General features: G+C 45.0%; 1 long non-coding RNA gene across 1 annotated transcript; it reads right to left on the bottom strand.

Annotated features, from left to right (window-relative positions):
• Window positions 1-463: 463 nt before the first annotated feature.
• On the bottom strand, window positions 464-3,432 carry LOC132363867 (uncharacterized). The gene is made up of 3 exons (XR_009502664.1): window positions 3,286-3,432; window positions 2,281-2,608; window positions 464-528 (listed from the first exon to the last, which is right to left on the bottom strand). It is a non-coding gene; the product is annotated as an uncharacterized LOC132363867 (long non-coding RNA).
• Window positions 3,433-9,143: the final 5,711 nt, after the last annotated feature.

Here is a 9,143-nt window from a genome sequence, read left to right as displayed (position 1 = left end):
CCACTCAGAAGAGAGAGCCAGCCAAGGAAGCTCAGGGCCAGTGGATGGTGAAGCCCTCTTCACAACAAAGGAGATGTCTGTCCTCACAGATACAGAGAACAAACTAGTGGTTACCAGTGGGGAGAGGGAAGAGGGGGTTACTATACTGGGGTAAGGGATTAAGAGATACAAATTATCATGTACTAAATAAGCTACATGGATATATTGTACAATACAGAAAATATAGCCAATATTTTATAATAACTATAAATGGAGTATAACATTTAAAAATTGTAAATCACTATATTGTACACTTGTAACTTATATAATATTATACACCAACTATACTTCAATAAAAAAATAATAAAAATAAAACTTGAAAAGGAGACGTCGGTCTCATCCACAGGGAACTCCTTAGGGGGTAACTCCCAATGCAGTGTCACCTGGGCCAGGGCGTTGGTCACCTGACAGAGAACTGGAACTGGCTGATAGCTGCACGGCTGCACCGCCTCATATAATCCTCTGTGAGGACAAAGAGTTCCTCTGGGTCTGGAAGGAGAGAAAATGAGCTTGACAGATTTGTTGCTTCCTGATGCTCTACCACCACCCACAAGCATAAGGTCCCTGGTGGGGACTAGAAATCCTACTTTACCTGCCCATCCCCATTCTCCATGCGCTTGGCTATCTCATACGGTGTCCTGCACTGAAGGCTAAAGACCAGTCTGCTAGTTTCAGTTTTATCATCAGTTTGCATCTTCAGTCTCTTTCCCTCTCTGATCTTTAGTGTCTTCATTTGTACAATGAGGGGTTCAGACCACTCAGTCTCTAAGGGCCCTTCTTTGTGAAAAATATCACAGGAAATACTGAACTAGAAGTCCAGATTTCTGGTTTGATTCCTAATGTTGCCACCCACTAGCTGTGGGATCTTAAGCGAATCACTTTCTTCCTCCGAGCCTTGGTTCTTGTTTGGTTTTTTTTTCATCAAGTAGGAGCAATAATCCCACTCTGGCCTATTTTGCAGAGCTGATAACAAGCAAATGAGATACTGGATATGAGGCACCAGGCCTGTGGGAGGCAAACGCTCATCAAACTCTTTCACGGTACTTTTAGCAACACAATCTCAAGTCAGATTCTTCGGTGCATAATGGTGCACTGAGTAGGAATTAACTGGGGACTAGCTTTCTAAAGCAGTGCTACCAATAGAACTTTCTGTACTTGTATCTGTGTTGTTGAAGACGTAACCACTAGCCACATGTGGCTATAGGGCTCTTTGAATGTAGCTAGTGCAACTTAACTGAATTTTCAGCTCTTAGTTCATTTAGGTTTAAACAGCCCTATCTGTTGAGTGGCTTCTGTATTGGGTGAAGAAGCTCTAGAATTAGACAAATGCAAAGGTTCTTAACCTGGCTGCACAGTAGAGTCACCTGAGGTGCCTTTAAGGTAACCAGTTCCTGGGCCCCAGCCCCAGACTAAGTCCACGGGGACCTGGCTTGAGGCGGGGGTTTGGTATCAGCGGTTTTAAAGCTCCCCAGGTGACCCTGATGTGCAGCCATAGCTGGGACACGCTGGCTGTTGGTTCCCAAATCTTCCGGAAGATTGGAATCACCCATAGGACTTGTTAGGCTTCTAGATTCTGTCCACAGTTAATGGCAGTGGGGCCTAAGAATCTGTTTTTAACAGGCTCCCAGGTGACGCTGATAGTCATGATCAAGACCCTCTAGATTAGCTTATCATTACTGCTAGGGTTGGAACTGAGTAAGAGAGAGACACTGCTGAGTCTAGAAGAGTCATCTCTTTCCTCCGTCGGACAAAGTTGGACTCGGACTCCTCCATTCTACATGGAACGAGCCATAGGATCCCAAAATGTCACAAGAAGGACCTTAGAGAGCCACTAGTGCAATCCTCTCATTTCATAGGTGGGTCTAAGGAGAAATACTGAAGACAGGTTTGAAGGGCGAGTTTCTTGGAGACCCTCACTCCAGGGCACCTGTGAAGATGAAGGTCTTCCCCTGGAGGTCCTTGCTGTCTGCACACATGCTGTCCTGGCAGTGCCAAGCCCACCAGCTGTATTCCCATCTCTGTGCCCTTAGATTACACCAGCTGCAAGTGACTGTGCTGGCTGAAGGGCTTGATTCTGAAAGACAGTCGGTGGGCAGTGGGGCGGGGCAGGCAGGAGATGGGGATGACCTGAGACACCTAGTGGGCAGCGTTTGTTTGGCTGACAGTCCCCTTCCCCAATTTTTATCACTCCACCCACCCCGTCTTCCCCAATCGAGCTGTCAGGATTTGTACTGGCCCTACCCACAGTCTGATCGGCTCTCCTATCCCACTGGCCTCAAGTGCAACTTCTAATTGGTCCATCTTCCCCTGCACTGACGTTGCCCACACATTGCAAATGAAATCTCCCAAACTCCTTAGCGCTTCTTGGCTCCTTTCTTGTGTCCCTTTGTTCAGGCCAGCAAATGTCCTCTGAATGCCTCCAACTGCCAGAAGACGCAGAGTCCACAGAACTCTCATTTTAAGAGACTCAGTTGAGGGACTTCCCTGGCGGTCCAGTGATTAAGACTCCGAGCTCCCACTGCAGGGCGAATGGGTTCGATCCTTGGTCGGGAAACTAAGATCCAGCATGCTGTGTGGTGCAGCAAAAAAAAAAAAAAAAAAAAAAAAAAAAAAAAACTCAGTTGAGGGAGGACAAATTTTCTGAACCCGATTTTATATCCCAACCTTTGCCTGATTTTCTTCCGGACTCAGGTGGGTAACACTGTGGGACCAACTTTGCCTTTATTTCTGCCTTCCCCGTGATGGAGTGCCTGACAGAAGGGCGGTCTCCAGCCTGACCTCCAGCACAGATAGGTCAGTCTTTTGGCCTTACCATTGCCACCTTTTTCCCTACAGGCACTGTTTGCTGCCTCCACAACTGACATCCCAAGACTGTGGACAGCTTTATCTCCCATTCTGTAAAACCACTAGGCAGCTGACGGGTCCTGTGAGCCCATCTTACTGTGCCTTTTAAATGCCTACAGTTGCTTGTAATGGGATGCCCAGTGTGGGTTCTGGGCCATTTTAATCCCTATAAAGACTTATCAAAGTGCTTGACAACTACTGCCTGACATCGTCTGACCCACCCCTGGATCCATTAAGGCTGTCACAGGAGTTCTTCCATCCCATACCTCAGGCATCCCTCACCCTCCTCTTCCAGGTTCACAGGGGCCCTCCAGCAGACCACCTTCTGCTGGCATCTCCGGGGGCTCCCCAGCCCACAGGCTCAGAGTCCCCCACCTTTTGGAATCGGCCCCTCCCTAACACCTGGGTCAGGATGGAGGTAGCTGGGCGGCTTGGGGCTGCAGCCTCCACAGGCGTCTTCATCTGCAGGGACTTCTGGCTCTGGTCTGATTTGGGTTCTATCACCTGGAGCTCCTGGGGCCTTCACCTCACCAGGGCTGGCTGCTTTGAGGCTCCTCTTTTCTGGGCTTTGGAGTTCTGCCACACTCTTGGATTTCAGCTGCAGGGAAGAAAGGGTCAGTCTGGGGTCAGCCTCCACCATTCTGTCCTTTCCTCACCCGAGCAGTTGACAGAACCACAGAGCTCTGTTGTTTTTTATACTTACTACTATTACACAAGTAATTCTCACTCTTTAGAGAAAAATTATAAAATACAGACAAACCAAGAAAAAGGATTAAATTTGCCCCAAAACTTACCATCCAGAGATAATCACCATGAGTATTTGAAGCATATTTTCCCAGGGCTTTTTAATGCAAATATTTTAAATAAATATTGTTAAAATGGAATATAATATATATTAATAATCTGCATTTTCAGTTAGTATGTGATTACCATTCCGTGTCAAACACACGCGCACCAACATTTTTAATAACTTGAATGGTATTTCATGACAGTGATGTATCTTTATTTTTGGGTATTTGGGTTTTTCATTCTTAGCCCAAATAAACAATTTTGCAATTATCATCTTGTTCATGCACCTTCAATCAGATTGCTTCCTTAGAACGAATTCCTTAGAAGCGGAACTGCTGGTAGGCTATGCAAGGGACCTTACACATTTTCGTATCCAAGCTGCCACCAGTATTTCAAAACCTTCTAGAGCATTCTCCAAAAGAGGCAGCTTAACCTGCGCTTAGATATTTCTCATGATGGGGAGCTTGGTATTTAAATATACCAATAGCTACCGTTAATGGACCTACAATGTTTCTGGAAAAGGACTAGCCCTTTATATACATCTCATTTCATCCTCTTAATGACTGCAAAGTATTATTCTGATTTTACAGATGAGGAACTTGAGGGTCACGGAGGCTAACTTTCCCAAGGTATGTGGGGAAGTAGGAGACCCAGAACTCAGACCTAGCTCAGCCTGACTCCAGAGCCCACGGTAATTCCACCAGCAGTGATCTTGACGCTGAGTGGCTCTGGCTGCTCAACAGTCCTTTCAGATATGGACCCACTATCTCCAGCTTTTACCACTGATCTAATTATCTTCCCTGTGAAAGAGGAAGTGGAATCATTCCACATGCCTGCCTGCCACTCCAGCCCCCAAATCTCTCTTCATACAGAGGAAGTTGTAAATTTATACTAAGTCCTGAGGCTCTTTTCCTTCCTAACAGTTACCAAATTCATCCTTTTGTCTCTATCCCCACTGTTAACACCACACAGTCAAAGCTGTGATCAGATCGCATCTAGACTGTTGCAGTACCTCTCAGCTAGTCTTCTTGCCTCTGTTCTACTATCTTACACACAACATCAGATGCATCTTCTTAAACCACCATGTTGCAAAAGACTTGGGCAACCCCATCACTGGTGCGGATGGCAGGGGCCAATCGGGGCAAGGGGACTCTGGTACAGTGTCTGGGCAGCAGTAATAGTAAAAAGTCCCAATGGAGTTTAGCAATCGTCCTTTTTTTATGGCCCCAAACACCATCACCAACACACAGGCACCCAATGGGCAGAAACAAAACAACAAAATAAAGGATCCAAACCACCACTTTCAAACCTGAGTCCTCTGGTTTTCACCATTGTTAAGAAAAAACTACACTCCTGTTTGCTTCTCCTTTGTTCTCACACTACGACCACACTCACAACACTTCTGACACCAGATGTGTGGATTTTTCCACCCCTACCCTAAACGATTCTGGGACACCACTGCATGTCCTACAATTCAACTCAATTCTGACAATATCCACCTGGAGAGAGCATCAGATTCCCCCCCCGCCATAGGTTAAGGGCTCAGTCTCACAAGACTGCCCCTGCCCCCCTACTTCAGATGCCAGACTCAAGTCCCAGGCTGTCACCTATGCTTGTGACCAACCAGCTGCAAATCAGGGCTCCCAAAACCACCTCCTAGGGGTTTGTTAACTTGCTAGAATGGTTTACAGAACTGAGGGAAACACGTTTACCAGCTTATTATAAAAAGATATGGGGGCTTCCCTGGTGGCGCAGTGGTTGAGAATCTGCCTGCCAATGCAGGGGACACGGGTTCGAGCCCTGGCCTGGGAGGATCCCACATGCCGCGGAGCAACTAGGCCCGTGAGCCACAATTACTGAGCCTGCGCTCCGCAACAAGAGAGGCCGCGATAATGAGAGGCCCACGCACCGCGATGAAGAGTGGCCCCCACTTGCCACAGCTAGAGAAAGCTCTCGCACAGAAACGAAGACCCAACACAGCCATAAATAAATAAATAAATAAATAAATAAATAAACCCAGTTTAAAAAAAAAAAAAAAGATATGATGATCCCTGACTTCAGACTATACTACAAAGCTACAGTAATCAACAGTATGGTGCTGGCACAAAAACAGAAATATAGATCAATGGAACAGGATAGAAAGCCCAGAAATAAACCCATGCACCTATGGTCAATTAATCTACAACAAAGGAGGCAAGACTATACAATGGAGAAAAGGCAGTCTCTTCAATAAATGGGGCTGGGAAAACTGAACAGCTACATTTAGAAGAATGAAATAAGAACATTCTCTAACACCATACACAAAAATAAACTCAAAATGGATTAAAGACCTAAATGTAAGACTGGACACTATAAAACTCCTAGAGGAAAAGATAAGTAGAACACTCTTTGACATAAATCACAGGAATATCTTTTTTCGATCCACCTCCTAGAGTAATGGAAATAAAAACAAAAACAAACAAATGGGACTTAAAAGCTTTTGCACAGCAAAGGAAACCATCAACAAAATGAAAAGGCAGCCCACAGAATGGGAGAAAATATTTGCAAATGATGTGACTGAAGAGGAAATAATCTCCACAATTTACAAACAGCTCAGGCAGCTCAATATCAAAAAAACAACCCAATCAAAAAATGGGCACAAGACCTAAATAGACATTTCTCCAGAGAAGACATACAAATGGCCAAGAGGCACATGAAATGATGCTCAACATCACTAATTATTAGAGAAATGCAAATCAAAATTACAATGAGATATCACCTCACACCAGTCAGAATGGCCATCATCAAAAAGTCTATAAACAACAAATGCTGGAGAGGGTGTGGAGAAATGGGAATCCTCCTACAGTGTTGGTGGGAATATAAATTGGTACAGCCACTATGGAGAACCGCATGGAGGTTCCTTAAATAACTAAAAACAGAGCTACCATATGATCCAGGAAGGCCACTCCTGGGCATATGTCCAGACAAAACTCTAATCCAAAAAGATACATATACCCCCAATGTTCATAGCAGCACGATTTACAATAGCCAAGACATGGAAGCAACCTAAATGTCCATGGACAGGGGTGTGGATAAAGAAGATGTGGTATATATATACAATGGACTATTACTCAGCCATTAAAAATAATGAAATAATGCCATTTGCAGCAACATGGATGGACCTGGAGATTACCATACTAGGTGAAGTCAGACAGAGAAAGACAAATATCATATGCTATCACTTACATGTGGAATTTTAAAAACAATGGGGGCTTCCCTGGTGGCACAGTGGTTGAGAATCTGCCTGCCAATGCAGGGGACACGGGTTCGAGCCCTGGTCTGGGAAGATCCCACATGCCGCAGAGCAACTGGGCCCGTGAGCCACAATTGCTGAGCCTGCGCGTCTGGAGCCTGTGCTCCGCAACAAGAGAGGCCGCGATGGTGAGAGGCCTGCGCACCGCAATGAAGAGTGGCCCCCGCTTGCCACAACTGGAGAAGGCCCTCGCACAGAAACGAAGACCCAACACAGCCATTAATTAATTAATTAATTAAAAAATAAAAAAATTAAAAAATAAAAAAATTTTAAAAAAAGAACATTTAAATAACCAAAAAATCTTTAAGAAAAAAAAGAAAAAGAAAAAAAAAATGATACAAATGAACTTATTTACAAAACAGACTCACCGATTTAGAAAGCAAACTTATGGTTACCAAAGGGGAAAGGTGGAGCGGGGGATAAATTGGGAGTTTGGGATTGACATATACACATTGCTATATTTAAAAGAGATAACCGGGACTTCCCTGGTGGTCCAGTGGTTAAGACTCTATGCTCCCAATGCAGGGAGCCCAGGTTTGATCCCTGGTCAGGGAACTAGATCCTGCACGCCTCAACTAAAGATCCCGCTTGCGCAACTAAGACCCAGCGCAGCCAAATAAATAAATATTAAAATAGATAACCAACAAGGACCTACTGTGTAGCCCAGGGAACTGTGCTCAGTATTCTGTAATAACCTAAATGGGAAAAGAATCTGAAAAAGAATAAATGTATATGTATAACTGAATCACTTTGCTGTACATCTGAAACTAACACAGCATTGTAAATCAACTGTACTCCAATATAAAAGTTAAAAAATAATAATAAAATAAAAAACAAAAGATGTGACGAAGGATACAGATAAATATCCAGATGGAAGAGATACACAGGACAAGGTGTGTAGGAAGGGGCTTGCAGCTTCCATGCCCTCCTGTGGTGCCCCACTCTCCCAGAACTTGCCCATTAGCTCCAGAAGCTCTCCAAACCCCATACTTAGGGGATATTTATGGAGGAGACTTCTTCACGTTGGCATGATCCATCAACTCATTCTCCAGCCCCTCTCCCCCTCCCAGAGGACGGGGGTAGAGTTGAAAGTTCCAAGCTTCTAGTCATGGCTTGCTCTTGATGGTGACCAGCCCTCATCCAGAAGCCCCCAGGAGTCACCTCATTAGAACAAAAGACACTCCTGTCACTTGGGAAATTCCAAGAGATTTCGGAGCTCTGTGTCAGGAACCGGGGTCAAACCCCAAACATTATAAGATGCTCCCAGCGCTCCTATCACTTAGGAAATTCCAAGGGTTTTTAGAAGCTCGTGCCAGGAACGGGGGACAGAGACCAATATATCTTTTTTCTGTAATTTCACTACAGTGTAAAAGGTTTCCCTAGTGTCCCTGGCAGGGATATATCCTGGGAGCCATGCCCAGCCTTGGAGGGAAAGGAAGTTGCAATGGTTTGGGGCAAGTTTTGGTAGTTTGGGGGAGGTTTATTCTGAAGTTCTTACATGGAGAGCACTTAACAGAGCAGAGACTTTTTCCACTCACATTCTGGTTTAATCCTTGCTGTAGCCCCAAAAGGGCGCCCAACGAGCATTATTATCCCCTTTTTACAAGTTGAGAAACTAAGCCTCCGAGAGAACAGCTGGACTCAACATACTGAAGAGGTGGCCTAGAACACTGAGGTCTGGCATCTGAAAACAAAGATTCTCTAAGGAGGTATTCTCTAAGCCACTCCAGAGGAGTGGGGATAAGCCTGGGCGAACTGACGGCAATATGGCCTTTAGAGCCGGTGGTGCTGGGCTTTCAAGCTTTGCTCTGCTACACACTAGCTGTGTGACCTTGGCCAGGTCAATAATTTCCCTGAGTCCCTTTTTCTTCATTTAGAAAATGGGAACAAGAACCCCTGCTTGGCAGAACTATTATATGTATTAAATGATAAGCGTGAAACAGCACAGTGCCTGGGTTATGATAGACGTTCAATAAACAGTTATCATGAATAGCTTATTCATTTCCTATCGCTGCTGTAACAAACTGCCACAAACTCTGTGGCTTAGGACGACCCAAATTTATTATCTTACAGTTCTGAAGGTCAGAAGCCTGAAATGGGTCTCACTGGGCTAAAATCAAGGCGTCAGCAGCGGCTCTTGGAAGATTTTAACTTGCCTTTTCTGGCTTCTAGAGGCTGC

This window comes from Balaenoptera ricei, chromosome 3, assembly GCF_028023285.1.
Source record: "Balaenoptera ricei isolate mBalRic1 chromosome 3, mBalRic1.hap2, whole genome shotgun sequence".
In the NCBI taxonomy this organism is placed as follows: Eukaryota; Metazoa; Chordata; class Mammalia; order Artiodactyla; family Balaenopteridae; genus Balaenoptera; species Balaenoptera ricei.
The sequence above is the reverse complement of the archived record's forward strand: the minus strand, read 5'-3'. Positions and strand labels throughout refer to the sequence as shown.